The 16,111-nt window shown below is 44.5% G+C and overlaps 1 long non-coding RNA gene across 2 annotated transcripts; it reads left to right on the top strand.

Annotated features, from left to right (window-relative positions):
- Positions 1 to 9,722: 9,722 nt before the first annotated feature.
- LOC140848734 (uncharacterized) lies at positions 9,723 to 14,031 on the top strand. 2 transcript variants are annotated; one of them, XR_012129847.1, is made up of 4 exons: positions 9,723 to 9,791; positions 11,375 to 11,533; positions 12,291 to 12,598; positions 13,702 to 14,031. It is a non-coding gene; the product is annotated as an uncharacterized lncRNA (long non-coding RNA). The 2 variants fall into 2 exon arrangements; XR_012129848.1 differs by lacking the exon at positions 9,723 to 9,791 and adding an exon at positions 10,484 to 11,001.
- Positions 14,032 to 16,111: the final 2,080 nt, after the last annotated feature.

Here is a 16,111-nt window from a genome sequence, read left to right as displayed (position 1 = left end):
GGCTGTGAGGGGTGAGCTGAGCATGCTTGAGCTGCTGAGGTCCCTCAGTGCACCTCCTGCCTCCTCACTGCCTCCAGGGTGCTGAGCAGGCCCCTCCTTCATTCACAGAATAAGTTAAGGCCCTGGGGCTTCAGGAACTGGCTCCTGGTTACAAGCACATGGATCCTGTGCTAGGTACTGTTTTCAGCTTTCCACACACTACCTGATCCAATGTTCGGAGTCTCCTACAGGGACCTGACAGGTGAGTTCAACTGTTTTAATCACCATTTTACAAATGGAGAAACTGAGGCAAGAAAAGTGAGTTGCCCAGGGCATACATGCATCATAAGGAAAAGAACTAAATGTGCCAACGCCAGAACATAAGCCACTAAGAAGGGGAAGCCAGGTGTCTCTGTATCGACTCCACATCAGGACCCCCAAGTCCACAGCAGGCTTGCCAGACCCAGCGCCTCCCTCTCCGGCATGAGCTACTCTTTCCCCTCCCCTCCTCAAATCTCTAGCTGAATGGACTCCCACATATCTCTTTGGTCCATACATTCAGATTTTTTAGGAAAACTGAAAAGAAAATCAGGGGACAATAATCAGTACTTCGGGTCAGAAATTTATTGGCTCTCCCTCTGCATCCCCAAATTGCCTTCCAGAATGTCAAACATCAGGACACATCACCGCTTCCTAGTGGGGCTCTCTGTAGCCCCAGATGGACTTACGACCAAATCAGGTGGCCCATTGCCTGGCCTCTGACCTGTGGCATGACCAGGAACAAAAAGAGGACTCAGGCCACTTCAGTTCTCTTGGGAACACACACAGGAGGTGAAGAAAGAACTAGCACTTGGCATTAGAAGCTGAAGCTAAGAGGATGTCCTGAGTAGCATAAAGGCTGTGAAGGGTCCTGGCAAACCCAAATGAGGGCCACAAGCAGCTGATGTACCTCTTAAGTCTCTCATTGTACAGATTTCCTTCCCTCTCATTTTGTTTCCTTATTTGTAAAAGAAGCTGAGTTTTCCACAGTCTAGATTTGCTGACCACATCTCCCTGGGGTCCTTTAACTCATTCCTCAGTCCCCTATAATTTGGCCATAGGATCTGGAGTCTTGGCCAGGTCCCATTTTGCCTCCCGTATGTGGTGGTGTAAATATCAGCAGGCACGTGATGCCCAGTTGTCTGTCCTTTTGTGATGTCAGCCATTGTTCATGATTTTAATGAAAACATTTCATTAGTAGCTTCCAGTTGGTAAAATTCTATCATTCCTTCTTCATTTTTTTATCCAGAATACTTCCATAAGGGGATCCTGTCTGTCAATTCTTGCCCACACTGAGGTACAGTTCATGGGAAAAGCAGGGCAAATTCTGGATTTTTTTCCTTACTTGTAAGTTTTCAAAATAATAAATAGGATATTTTGCATGCTTCAAAAGTAAAGTTTTTGAGCTTTGTAATGAACTTGCAGACTTAAATGTATTAAAAGTGTTTCAGTCCATTGAAGCTCTTATTCTTATGGATTCTCAAAGTGTCCTTTCTCTAGCCAGTCAGAACATTTTCAAGCTGGTTCCTGAGTCCTCTCAACAAGACCTTTTGACATGACCCTAGAAGGCTTTGATAGCTTCCTTGCTATTTTTACAACCAGCTATTCCAAGTTCATAGAACATGAGATGGGCAGTTTTTCTAAGACACCCTCTTGCTTTGGTGGAAATAGTTATTGGAAGTTGCACAGAGACTCCCCGTAGGGTGTCTTTAGTCACATCCTCCCCCTTCTGCTGATGTTCTCCACAGGACCTTCGTGCAGAGCTGCCCCCAGGGACCTCCCTGCCTACCCCGCAGCATAGTATCCCAAGGCAGATTCCAGAGATCCACTACTGTGCTACAAACCAAGATTATTTCATGTAGGCCTCTGTGGGTCTGGAATTCAGAAAGGGCTAGGCTGGAGAGTTCATCTCTGATCCGCACAGCATCAGCCACAGCAGCCAGACTCGAGGGTCCATTTCCAAGATGACTTCTTCATTACATGCCTGGCATGGTGACGCTCCCTCCCTTCTTCTCTCCCCCTCTCCCCATGGTGTCTCATTCTCCATGCCTCTCCCTGTGGCTTGGAGATGCTCTGCACCAGCAGGGTGGTCTCAGGGCATAACTTCTCACACAGTGACTGACTTCCAAGAGGCAATAAGTAGAAACCACAAAGCCAGTTAAGGGCTATTCACAGAACTAGCACAGCATCACTTCTGCCATATTTATTGGTCAAAGGAATCACATTTGCCCAGATTCGAGAGGGTGGTGAAACAGATTGCACCTTCTGATGGAGGAATGACAGGCAAGGCCAGGTTGCAGAAGAGCATGTGAGATGGTAGGTATAGTTGAGACCATCTTCAGAAAGTGAAGTCTGCCACAGTAACTATGCATAGTCACAGCCCTGGGAGTCATTCACAACACTTTCCCCTGACTCAACAAATAATTCCTGAGTTAGGTCAGTCACTCTTGCTAAAGACATAGAATTTCTGAGAAAATGAGAAACGTTTGGAAACAATTTCAGTTTTTTAATTTCAATTTCCCTTTAATTCCCACCTTACTTTTTTTTTTAATCTTATAAAAAGTAAATCTTGCCTGTTTTAGGCAAGCTCCAATATCACCACCACCTCTAAGAAGCCTTCCCTGATCTCCCTTCAGGCACACTATTAACTCCCATAGCACTTTGTTCACACTAGCAGTGCAATGCTTATATATGATTTATAGCTCATATCTGTAGCTTATATATGATTTGTAGCTCACATCCCTCCCAAATAAAGACCATTTCCCAACCACTTGTGCAACTGGATGGCCGTAAGACTAAGTACAACCTACAAAATTTAATGGGAAGTGATATTATGCAACTTTCAGAAAAAGTCCCCAAAGAAAGTGAGTATATCCTTTCCTTTCCTTCCATTTTCTTGATTCCCGGAATACAGACACGATGGCTGGAGCAAGCCAGCCATTTTGTACCATATAATGATTTGGGGAGTGGAAGCTACATACAGGAACAAGTTAAAGAGCTTGGGTTCTTGACGCTGTGGATGGTCACTCCCACTCTGGGGCTCCCACGTCCAGGTTTTTACATGAAACAAATGAATTTCTATCTGGTTTAAGCCACTGTTCAGGATTTTCTGCCACCAGAGCTGAACCTAATCCTAGCTGATAAGACACATATCAAAGAGGAGAGTGGAAAAAAACAAAATACAACTGAGTGACTTCTCCACTGAACTATGTACAGAACTTGTAGCTTTGGGGAAAAACTAATTCTACCACTCTAATTCTACTTCCCAGGCAAGAGAATGGGTACAGCAGATAGTAAAATAATGGCCTGAAACTGAATGTGTCTGGTGACATTGCATATAATGCTCAGAGTCTAGAAATGAGCTATATGCTGACCCAGGGAGGACTGATTAAAATATGGAAGATACGTATGTTGGAAATTCTATGTCTCTTTTTAAATGAATGAGGCAAATCTGTATGCACAATGACCACAATAAATATTTAGGTAAAAATGGCAAGGCCTTTAAAATACTAAAATCCCAGTGGAAACCAAGCAAAATCAAAGAAAGCAGGTTGTAAATGAAAAACTTGGGCAAAAGTGGAAAGCTGTTGAAGCCGTCCGCTGGGCACATGAGGGTCACTGCACTTGCCTCCCTATCCATGTGTACACTTGAAAAATTTCTGTCATGAAAGTAAAACAAAACCATGTGGTTCTGAACCTTTTTAATAGTTGTGTTTTTTGTTTTCACTTTTTATTAAAAATACTTTCAAGGGGCTGCCTTTGTGAAAAAATGAAAGGGATGAGAAGGTGCAAATCTACACTTAAGTGTTTGAATATACATGGAAGATTGGTGTCCAGAATGCAGGACATCAGGAAACTCCCCCTGTGACCGAGGAGGGAAGGCAGGGCCACAGGCTGGAGGCAGGGGACTTGCTCTTGGTTTTATAGTTTGCTTTGCCGCCTGCCTGTGCGCCTTGGCACACAAAAACGAATTTCTAAGAGGAAGCATAGGAAAGGCAGACAGTCACCTGTGGTAGGTCTGGACGCTTTGAGGTAATGAATCCCCACCACTGTCCCCCTGCCCCCCTTGGTTTCCTGTCTGGCTAATTGAGACCAGCCCTGAAGTTCCAGGTCGGAGGTCACCTTCCACAGTGAAGCACAGAGCTCAGAGGCTTTGAGCAACAGGCTGGGAATATAAGTGTCCCAAACAAATAAGCTTAATTTGTTAAGGAGTGGCAGGAATGCCGGGCAGCCTAAAGTTGCTGAATTTCAAAATCTTTAAACCCAGCAGCAGCCTCCAGTACATGTGTGTGTGGACCAGGTCTGAATCTTGGCCCCAGGTTGCATCCTGCACAAAAGCCTCCCTCCTCAGGCATCCACCCCATGTAGAAGTGGCTGTTCCTTTACTGTGCCCATGGCCATTTGGTCGTATATCTTATGCCCTGGTATAATCACTCTTGTGCCTCTCAGACTGCAGCTCTTTGAAAAATTAGTGTTAATCATTGCCAATCTTCCCTGAGGGTACCAGGGGCCAGGCAGCATGCAAGGACTTTGCATCGATCCTCTCACTTGGGCGTCATAGCCAACCTAGAAACTGGGTACAATTTTTTAATCCCCATTTATCAGATGAAGAAACTGAGTCTGAGAGAGGTTGAATAACCTGCTCAAGGTCATACAACTAGCAGTGGGGAAGGCGGCGGAGCTCGGGTCTGAACACAGGCAGTTTGGCTCTTGAACCTACCTGCTTAACCGGCACTTTATTTTGGAAAACAGGACTTGTGTCCCAATCCTATTGGGAGATACAGCATCTAGCATCTTACTTTAAATAAAGCGACATTAATTCAACCATATTTTATTGAATAATTACAATAAAAGTCTGCATCCCTGCTTCCATAAAGGCAATAGCAGAGAGTCATTTTCGTTACATCTCACCTGACCCACAAGTTCTTCTCGAGAAAAACAGCCACTACGTGAATAAACCCTGAAAACATTATGCCCAGTGAAAGTAGTAACAAAGATATCATATTACATGACTCCATTTATCTGAAAAATCCAGGATAGACAAATCCATAGAGACAGAAGCAGACTGGTGGCTGCTCAGGACTGGGGGAGGGTGGGGGAGCTGGGAGGTGACCACTAAAGCTACAGTGTTCTTGCTGGGGTGATAAAAATGTCCTAAAAATTGACTATAGTCATGGTTTCACAACTTAATATGTTAACACTATTGTATGATTTAAATTGGGGAATTATTTGGAATATGAATTATATCTCAGTAAATTCATTATTTTAAAAAGGAAAATACCTGAACTATCTTTCCAAATATATGCCAAAGATTAGATGAGAAAGAGAATAGATGAGGGATGCAGTTAATAACAGATAGCGACAGATTAGATAGTTAGCTAAGCAGACAGATATCTGGATAGACAGATGATAGATGGACTAGACACGTCTCCTGTTTATTTTTTTCTCCAGGTTTTCCCTCCCAAGACCAGCAACCTGAGAGAGTAGATCTATCAACCAATCAGGACAGCGACTAAGTTGTTAAGAGGATGGCAAACAGCAGAGAGTATCAAACACCAAGCCATACAAAACTAGGGCTTCTCCCAGGCAGAGAAAGACAAGTACCAAATGATTGCACTCATCTGTGCAGTATAAGAACAAAGAAAAAACTGAAGGAACAAAACAGCAGCAGACTCACAGAACCCAAGAATGGACTAACAGTTACTGAAGGGAAAGGGACTGGGGAGGATGGGTGAGAAGGGAGGGATAAGGGGAAAAAAGGGGCATTATGATTAGCAGACATGATGTGGTGTGGGGGTGGGGGTGCACAGGGAGAGCAGTACAACACAGAGAAGACAAGTAGTGACTCTATAGCATCTTACTACACTGATGGACAGTGACTGTAATGGGGTGTGTGGGGGGGACTTGATAATGGGGGGAGCCTAGTAACCATAATGTTGCTCATGTAATTGTACATAAATCATACCAAAAACAAAAAGCAAAAAACTAGGGCTTCTCCACAAGCAACTGCAGCACTTTTTTACCAGTTCTGATGCCCCAGATCGTCTGGGCAGTCAGTCACTTCTCTCAGATGTGCATCGAAACTCCTGGCTTTGCACTGTGCTGCCATATATCAAAACACATCACAAGATATATTTCACCCAGCCAACCCTCAACTTTCAACTCAAGAAAGAATGTTGCAATAGCTAATCAGTCTAGCTGGCAAACCCATAGGAATTTCTTTTATCTGTGGAACTCTTTACAGAATTTATTTGGCAAGAGATCCACATACCCAATGCCATTTTTCATTGGCAGCTATTCACAGGAATTCACCTTCATTCCCAGAAGAAATTGAAACTCCACAGGATGCTGGTGGATGGAACAGGAGGAGATACAGGAGAAAGTGTAGATTCTGAGCCAAGGATCCTGCAGCGCTGAGAGGAAGGGACTCTGTGTCAAGCGGACTTCAACTGTGGACCCTCACTGACTGTCAACTACATCTGCCACTCAACAGCCCCAGAACCATGTGGGAGGAGGGACTCAACAGCCTCATAAGGGGTGGGAGGCATGAAAGCAAAGTGTTGCCCCAGGGGAACTAAACATAACCTTTTGAGGATTTCCCAAGGAGCCCAGCCAGTGTGACAGGTGATGTTTCAGAATGCTCACCATTCCCAGGGCATCAGGCACATTCATGCTGTTCCCTCCACCTGGAATGTCCTCATCTCCTTGTCTTGTTTGCAAACCTCGACCCATCCTTCCAGGCTGGCTTCACCTCCCTGGGGCCTTCCCTGACCCCACCAGGCAAAGCTAATCACTCCTCTGAAGTTCCCTGAACATGCCATTCATGCTTATCTGGCTGTAATATTCTTGGTTGTTCATGTGTTTGTTTTCTCCAGTGAGTCAGTGGCTCCTTAAGGGTAGCAACCGTGTTTTGGTTACTGCTAAATCCAAGGCTTTGTGCCCTTTCTGGGCTGGCAGTGGGCCTGCCACACCTCCTGCTGTGCATTACTGAATCACTATTTTTTAGAGACCCTGTAATTAATTTACAATAGTACAATTATATTTCACTGCACTTTTAGTATATTGATGAATTGCTTTTTTATTGCAAAATTCCCTTAAGATGGTGGTTTTCTCATCTGGCAAGATTCCAATGCCAGAAGATGATGGTTTTTCTATAAGAAGACAAACCTGATAGTTCTCCACTTCCTTTCCAGCCCTAGACTGTAGGATGCTATAGCCTATACTTACCCCGTAAAGCATATCCCAGTAAGCAGCCTGCCTCCTGGCCCAGCCTAGCAGCAATCCCTCCTTAGCATAGTTCTCCCATGACTACTTAACACCTACACGTCCCAGGCAGCAAATATTTCTGTTCCAAACAATTTGTGGCACAGAGAAAAGGTTTAAATTCTGCTTTTTACTAACTTGGGAGCCTTAGGAAGGTCTCTTCACTTCTCAAAGAGTGCAGTTTCTTCATTACAAAAGAAAGATCATGGGTAAATGTAGTAACCACATTGTTTTTTCATGTGAAACCTTCATAAGAGTGTGTATCACTAATACCTTAATAAAATATTTTTTAAAGTAAACAAAACAAACACACACACAAAAAAAAGATCATCGTAAAACCTGCCCTATTCATTTTGCGAGGATGCTTTGAGTATCAAATTAAAGACTTTATTTAGAAGTGTTCATAAACTGTACACGGGCCATGCAAATGGAAGAGTTTTGCTGTCAGCTTCTCCTCTGTATGTGGATAAGCCAGGCTTGATATGGAAAATGGTACCATTTACATGCAAAAAAAAAACTAACATAGAAAACCCTCACTACTATTGAAGCAAGAGCTGGATGACCCACTTAGACAAGCCCAATCTTACTGTACAAGAAGGCAATCTTTTTTTAACCTAATCCTTCTTCCAAAAAATGCAAATATAATTCCTTCCTTTAATGTTACTTAAAACTTCCAATAATTAATAAACTGAATATAATGACTCCAATAGGACCCCATACCCACCCTCCCCAGCTAAAAGCCACTCTTGGGGCTATTAGCTATTTCTAAATGGGGGCTTTGTATTGGACATGTATAATGTGCAGGCCCTGCTCTAAACATTTTATGAGTGATAACTCAGTAACTGACAACTTTATAAGATATGTACTTGTATTTCTCCCACTTTACAGATGAAAAAACCAAGGCACAGTTGATGAGTAATTTGCTCAGACACAAGACTGGAGAGTAGCAGAGCCAGGCTTGAATTCCCGACCTCTAACGGGTGCACCCAGCTTCCTCACACACCCTGATCAGTGATTTGAATCAATCTCAATTTAGTTTTCATTCGACAATGGGCAGTTTTTAGAGCATCTGCAGACTGAGCAGCTGCAATAGGAAGCCCACCTGGGAAGAAGGTGAGCAGTAACTCTCAGCAGGAAAACCGCTCTGTGGACACTGGTTGCCACAGCCCCTGCTTGTTCCCACCCAGAATCCCACACCACTAAACAAGCCCATGAAGTTGGTAGTCTGTCAATGTTCCTAGGTAAGAAAACTGAACCCATTGGGCTGACCCCAGACAGTACAGCTGTGAAACTCCCGGACTGAGGGCCACATCCAGGAGTCTCATGAAATCTTCTCCCTCCCTACTGTACCCGCATCCTTTGAGATTTCCGGAGCCATATACATATTTTTTCACCCCTGTATGAGAAGCTGCTCTGATCTCTCGTTTCCTGGGACAAACCAGAGACCATTTCCGCTTTCCTGAGGTCCCAGCCCCCTTCAGGGGATCCAACCTTCACCCAGCCTGAACATTCAGAAGACTTTTCAAGAAAAATTCAGAACCCCTATGTTTGAAGCATCTGTTACATTTCCAAAATGCTTGTACTACATTTAATGATTGAAATGTTTTCTTTTACAATGCAGCCAAGAGCTGCAGACCATAGAAGGATGGACTCCCCCAGTTTATGCTGGCTGGAGGTGCAGGAAGTAGTGGAAACGGGTGAAACCATCAAGGTCATAGGAACAACAGAAACCAGCCATTATTTGTGTCCCTTGGGAAGAGGGTCTAGCTGACGTAAAATCCACAGGAGGCTGGTGAGAGAAAGAGGCGCCAGGCAGACATCCATCACCTTCACGCAGCAAGGTGAAATGACAACACGAAACAAAGAGTCGGGGAAAGCCCACCTCTGCGTGAGAGAGACGCCGTCCTCGTCCAGGCGGAGAGAAAGCACGCGGGACTGGACCAGAGGACGCCAAGGCCGGCCCAGAGCCCCGTTCCGGGGGACGAGGGGCAACGTGAAAGAGGCAACAGAGAAGCTGGGAAGAGGCTGTAACATCTCCCAACTTCCCAACTTGGGGCAGCCCAGGCTACAGGCTGAGGCGGGCCATGGGGGTCTGGCCGTCATGGGGAAGATAGAGGATCTCCGTTATCAGGCTGGGGGCTCATGGGACTGCATGGGCTTCCTCACAATGAAATGGAGACCCCACTAAGATGTAAGCCCTGTAAGACCCAAGTCTGTGTTTCTCTTGCTGGCTGTTGTGTCCTCGGCACCTAGAAGCGTGTCTAACAGGACTTGCTGTCCTTTGCGCGCTCACTAAAAAGCCAGCCAAAGATAAGAGTGCCGACGTCACCCGTCAGTGCAGCCCCAGTGCACCCATCACAAAGGACATGCCTGTCTGCGACATCAGCTCCCCACCCCACCCCCGCCCCCGCCTGGGACAGCCTCCAGCTCCACCTTCGGCCCCTCCCACCGCGGATCTCAAGCCACTGGGCTGGGTGGCCCACACCTGCGGGAGATTTCAACAGCACCAGGTAAATAAAGAGAATCCTTCTGGGGGGACCAATAGAAGTTAGATTTTTTTTAAATACCAGGATTAACACAAGAAGAAGAAATTACAGAACTGAAGCATTCTGTACTGTAAGTGTGGAGATGACAGATACATAGATAAAAGACAGATACAAATAACTGTAGACAGATAATTAACAGGTAGATGGTGGATGAATGGACAGATAGGTAGAAGTCTGAAGATGGAATATATCTTTACATATATGTATAAAATGTATACTCTATCATGTCTATATAATAAATTAGATAATATATATAGTGCATGAAATATTCAGTGCTGTCTTCATCCCCCCAAATACAATGTGTTGTTTATTTCTGGCCTCCTTCTTCCCAATTACATGGAAAAATTATATAGAAAGAATTGGAAATTTCTGCTATTTATTTGGATGGCTTCCTGCAAAATATACAATGTGTTGTATGGACCTGAAACTTTAAGCATCTAAGGCTCTGAGCTGCAAGAAATGTGATATGGGCTGAATCGTGTCCCCCAAAAAACATGTTGAAGGCCTAACCCCAGTAACTGTGTATGTGACTTTATTTGCATTAGGGTCTTTATAGAGGTAACCAAATTAAAACTAGGTCATTAGAGTGGGCCCTAATCCAAAATGACCGGATTTTTAAGCCACCCCGTTAATGGTACTTTTTTGCAGCGGCTCTAGGAAACTAATGCAGACAGACACCAGCTAAAAGCAGGAAAAGGAATGTCCTCAAGCTCAGTGTTTCTTGATTTCCCTAAGCTCTGCTTTACTCAGTCTGGGCTCCAGTCCCAGGCTGTCACCGCATAGTGGCCTCCCGAAGGGACAGACTTTCATTTCAGTTTCAAGTCCATTGGAAGGAGAGCTTCTCTTCCCAGGAGTTCCAGCAAAAGACCTGGAATCCGGTCTTAGAGACGTGAACCTTGGGGGTAGTGTTGGCCTGCGAAGAATGTGATGAGGACTTTTTTCCCATGGAAAACCAGGGTTTTAATCCCCCCAAAAAAGGGAACATGGAGGCTGAATGCTGTACAGGCAAAGCATAGGAAGGTATCTGAAGCACATTTAACATAAAGGACTCATGTGTATTCACTCAACAAGGCACTATTCTAGGTACTTGAGATACAGCTGTGAACGGGATGGGCAAAGCTCACTCTCCACTAGGAGAAAGAAGTCATCATTGGGGGCCAAGGAAATCCCTATGGTAAAGTAAATGCCTGCCATCTTGCAGGCTCTGTATGTTTGTTGAATGAATAAATGAATGGAATATGAAAACAAATAGATCTGCCCACTGAATTCCAGCTGCCTCTGAGAGCCCATGGATACAGGGGATTATGGAGTTTCCAAATGCTATGTAGAATGGGACTTCAGTTAAAAAAAGTGGGGGGGGATATCTGAACCCAGGAAGGTGATAATAAGTAACTTCATCCACACTGGGGAACCTAATGCCTGGTAATGGGACATTGTGACAGACACAGAAAACTGATGAAAAATGGACACACAAAACCCCTGTGACAATGGACCTTTGATGAGCTGGGACTGAACATCTCCTAAGTGTTGTTTTTCTGTTCCTTCAGGGAACTGCTGGCCCGGGTGTGCCAGCTTGAAGAGAACTGTGCTTATTCTAAGGGAAAAGAGAACAGTGTGAAGTCACCCTATTTTGCAATCAGGATTCTTCAACAGCCAAACGTGTTTAAATCCAAAACGCTCCCTCCCTGAATGAGATCACAGATGGAGTGAGTACTTGCAGCTGCACCAGTAAGCTTTCAGAAAAAGGAGAATTCTAAAATAACAGCCTTGACACTCCCTCTGAAATTCTGAATCATTCAAACAGGTCCCCACTCCCTGAGCGAAGGACACAGTCTCTTCATTTGCTTTAAACCAAGAGCAAAGATGGTGGCCACTGGAGAAGGCTTCAGTGGGTATTCACCACCTTTAAGATCATCAATGACATTTTATTCATTAATTTACTCACCCATCAACAAGTATTTTTTGAGTGCTGTATGCATGAGAAACAATGACCAGCAAAAGGAGACTCGGTTCTACCCTCATGGTGCTTACAGCCTATCCAGTTTGTGCAGCCTACAGACTGACATCCATCAATCACAAACACAATTTCAAGTTGCAGGCAACATAAATGTGGCAATTGATCCAATTGGGGGTGTCAGAGAAGAGTTCTCTGAACAAGTGAGAATTCAACTGAGGTTTAAAGGATTGAGTAGAAGGTACCCAGTGAAGACAAAGGAAAAGGAATTGTTTGGAGAGAAGGAACAGAATGTTTGCCAATTAGTAGTGAAACAGAATGACGTTCAGCATGCATGCCATACACAAGGGTTGGGGAGTGGGGTAGTTGGCAGTGGGAAATAAGCCTGGAAAACTTGGCAAGGACAGACATTGAAGAGAAGCTTTCTCTTCACCCACCACCCCCACCAAGAGCACAGGGAGGCATTAAGGTTTTAAGCAGGGAGTGAAACTCACATTTGTATTTTGAAGCCGTGGTAGATACAACATGGAAATGAATGGAGGCTCAAGATGGAAAGAGACCACTGAGAAGGCTGCTGCAGTCCGTGGGCTGCCTGATGAACTGGGAGGTGGTGGAGGAGAGGAAGACAAGAGGATGAGTTCGGAATTGTCTGGGAGGTTAAAGCCACCACTCTTGCTGATTAAAAGATGCAGAATTGAGTGAGAGAAGGTATCAAGGTCAGCTCCTGGGCTTCTGGCTTACATAATCGGATGCTTGATGATGCCTTTGATTGAGATAGAACACATTGGAGCAGGAAGAGGCTTTGAGAAGTTAATTGGTGAGTTGCTGATATTGTTGTTTTAATTAAGAGATTTTAGTTTTTACCCCAGTTTTAGTTTTACCAGAAAAAATTGATTAAGACAGTACAGAGTTCCCAAATACTCCCTTCCGGACAGCTCCCCATTATTAATACCTTGCACTGATGTGGTGCTTTTGTCACAATTGATTACTCAGTATTGACATATTATTGTTAACTAAGGTCCAGAGTTTACATTAGGTTTCCTTCGGTGTCGTACAGTTCTATGGGTTCTGATAAATGTGTACTGTCACATACCCACCATTGTAGAACCATATAGAATAGTTTTGCTGCCCTGAAATTCTCCTATGCTCCACCTATTCATTTCTCCCTATCCTCTAACCTTTGGCAACCACTGACCTTTTTACTGACTCTATGGTTTTACCTTTCCCAGAATGTCACAGAGTTGGAATCGCACAGTATGTAGCCTTTTCAGATAGGCTTCTTTCACTTAGAATATGTATTTAAAGATCTTCCATGTCTTTTTGTGGCTTGGTAGCACATTCCTTTTTATTGCTAAATATATTACCATATCTAGATGTCTCACTGTCGAGTTATCCATTCACCTACCAAATGATATGGTGGCTGCTCCCACGTTGTGGTGTAGGATTTTATGTGCCATAAGTCACGACCTCACTGAGGTAAATTCCAAGGAGCATAATTCCTGGATCATACGGTAAGAGGATGATTAGTTGTGTAAGAAACTGCCACATCGGCTGCGTGTTCTGCATCCCCCACCTGCAGTGAATGAGAGCTCCTATCGTTCCACATCCTCACCAGCTTTTGGTGGTGTTCGTGTTTTAGATCTGAGCCATTCTGGTGGGTGCGTAGTGATATCTCCTTCTTGCTCTAACTTGCAATCCGCTGATGACATGTGATTTTCAGCGTCTTCCCATATGCGCATTTGCCATCTGCAGATCATCTTTGGTGGAGTTTCCATTCAGATCTTTTGCCTACACTTTAATTGGCTTGTTTGCTCAGTTTTGAGAGTTCTTTGTATATTTTGGATCCCAATCCTTTATCAGATATGTCTTTTATGAATGTTTTCAGCTAGGCTGTGGTCTGTCTTTTCATTCTCTTCACAGAGTCTCTTGCAGAGTTGGTGAGTCTGATTTTGAACTGGTTTACGCTGAAGAGCCTGGTGGCCTCAAAGGGGAAATGCCAGGCAGGCGGGGCGAAAGTCCTGGGACAGCAGGAGCAAGCTCAGAGTCCCAGGAACCAAAGAAGGGAGGCCACAGCTGATCTTCACAGGGTCCTGTGGGGTTTGGTGAGGAGTTTGCTCTAATTCCTGGAATTCTGATGAGTCACCTTTGAAGCCAAGCCTTTCAATTCTGATACAGTTAAGGTCACAGCAAAACTCCCTTCTCAAAGGTGGCAAGGCAGCAAGGAGCAAGTCTCAGGGTTTGATCCAGGGCCTTGGCTTGAATATATGTTTAATCAGTGTTTGTTGAGTAAATGAATTACATGTCTAATATGTTGTATGTTGGCATTTATATAAATATCCACGTGAAAAATTCATTAATTCATTCAAAATGTATTTCATGAGTGACTGTTCTGTGTCAGGCACTGTACTAGTTGCTATGAACAAGACAGACGAAGATCACTGCCCAGTAGGGGGAAATAGTGAATAAAATACAATAAGAAGTAAATTATATTGGATGCTGAAGGGATTGTCAAGCTCTAGAAGAAAAGAATATATAAATCAAGGTAAGGAAAGTGTTTAGTTTATGGGGTTAAATGGAAGGCCATGTCATGCTTCATTGATAAGTAACAGTTAAACATTTGCAGAGGGGAGGGAACAGCCATGTGGGGAAGAGCATTCCAAGGGGAGGGAACAGCCAATGGAAAATTCCTGAGGCAGGGAAGTTCAAGGAACAGCAAGGAGGCCAGGTGGCTGCAGAAGAGAGAGAAAGGGAGAAAGGAGTAAGGGGTTATGTCCTAGGCAACAGGAGGCAAGATCCCATGAGGTCCTACAGGCCAATGTGTGGGTGCAGACTTTTCTTCAGTAAAATGGGGAACTGTTGCTGAATTTTGAACAGAGAAGTAACATGATCTGGCTCGCATTTTTTTTATTGAAGTATGGTTGAGATATTATATTAATTTCAGGTGTACAACATAGTGATTCAACATTTATAGGCATTATGAAATGCTCACCACAATGTATAGTTACCATGTCACCATACAAAGTTATTCCAATATTATTGGCTACATTCCCCATGCTGTGTTTTAAAAAGATCCCTCTTGAGAAGGATGGGAGGAAGGAGACCAGTTAATGACTGCAGTAATTCAAGCAGGTGGTAATAATGGTTTAATTCTAGATACAGGCTGGAATCAGCAGGTTTTCCTGACAGATTGGATATGGGGCGAGTGCAAGAGAGGGGTCAAAGGTTCCTGACCTGAGCAGCACAAAGGATGGGACATGCAAACAACCAAAATATAAAAGGATGCAGGGAGAGCAGGTTTGCGATGGGGGATTCAGAGTTCAGTTTTGGAGCTGGTGAGTTCAAGATGCCTGTTAGAGAGCTAATGGACAGAGATGTCAAGCAGGAGTCTAGGAGGAGTCCGGGCTGGAGACACAAGCTGGGAGTCTTAGTAACACAAGGTGGTGGAAACCGTGGCACTGAGTGAGATTGGCTAGAGAGTGAAGATGGAGGAGAACCAGGGTGGCCCCCCGGGGTGCCCCACACACCACCCACATCCATTCACCCCCTGGTCCAAAGCCCAGCATCAACTGCATTGAACAGCCTCCAATCAGCCTCCTAGGTTCCACGCTTGTCCACTTTAAGCCCTTTCTCCATACAACAGCCAGAATGGTCCCACCACTCCTCTGCTCAAACCCTGCCATGGAAAACAACCGAGATGTCTGTCAACAGACCAGTGGATAAGCAAAATGTGGTGTACCTATACAATGACTATTATTCAGAAATAAAAAAGACTGAAGCGTGGGGACAAGCTGCCACAGGATGAACCCTGAAAACATTGTGCTAAGGAAAAGAAAACCACACAAAAGATCCCATATTATATGTTCCATTTAGATGACATGGTCAGAATAGACAAATCCTCCAATTCAGAAAGGAGATCGATGGCTGCCAGGGGTTGGAGGGAGGGAGGAATGGGGAGCAAGGCTAACAGAGAAGGGGTTTCAAAAGCTCCATGGTGATGATGGTGGTAGAGCTCTGAATACACTAAGAATCATTGCAAGGCACAATTTAAATGGGTGAATTGTGTGGTAGATTAATTATATCTCCACCTGCCTATTTAAAGCCCTTGCCACAGCCCCCGATCTCACACAGACAGGAGCCTACTCTTTCAAGGACCCCCTGCAGCTCACACTGTCCAGTCCCTGCCTCTGCTCAGGGGATCTTTCTCCGCCGCTCTTCTGCCCCAGCCTTCCTGCTGCTCCTCAAATATGCACACTGCACTTGGTCTTTTACACCTGCTATTCCTTCTTGCTCCATTTACCTGCATATTTCACCTCACCTCCCTGAGGCCTTC

Source organism: Manis javanica, chromosome 4, assembly GCF_040802235.1.
Source record: "Manis javanica isolate MJ-LG chromosome 4, MJ_LKY, whole genome shotgun sequence".
Classification (NCBI taxonomy): Eukaryota; Metazoa; Chordata; class Mammalia; order Pholidota; family Manidae; genus Manis; species Manis javanica.
The sequence above is the reverse complement of the archived record's forward strand: the minus strand, read 5'-3'. Positions and strand labels throughout refer to the sequence as shown.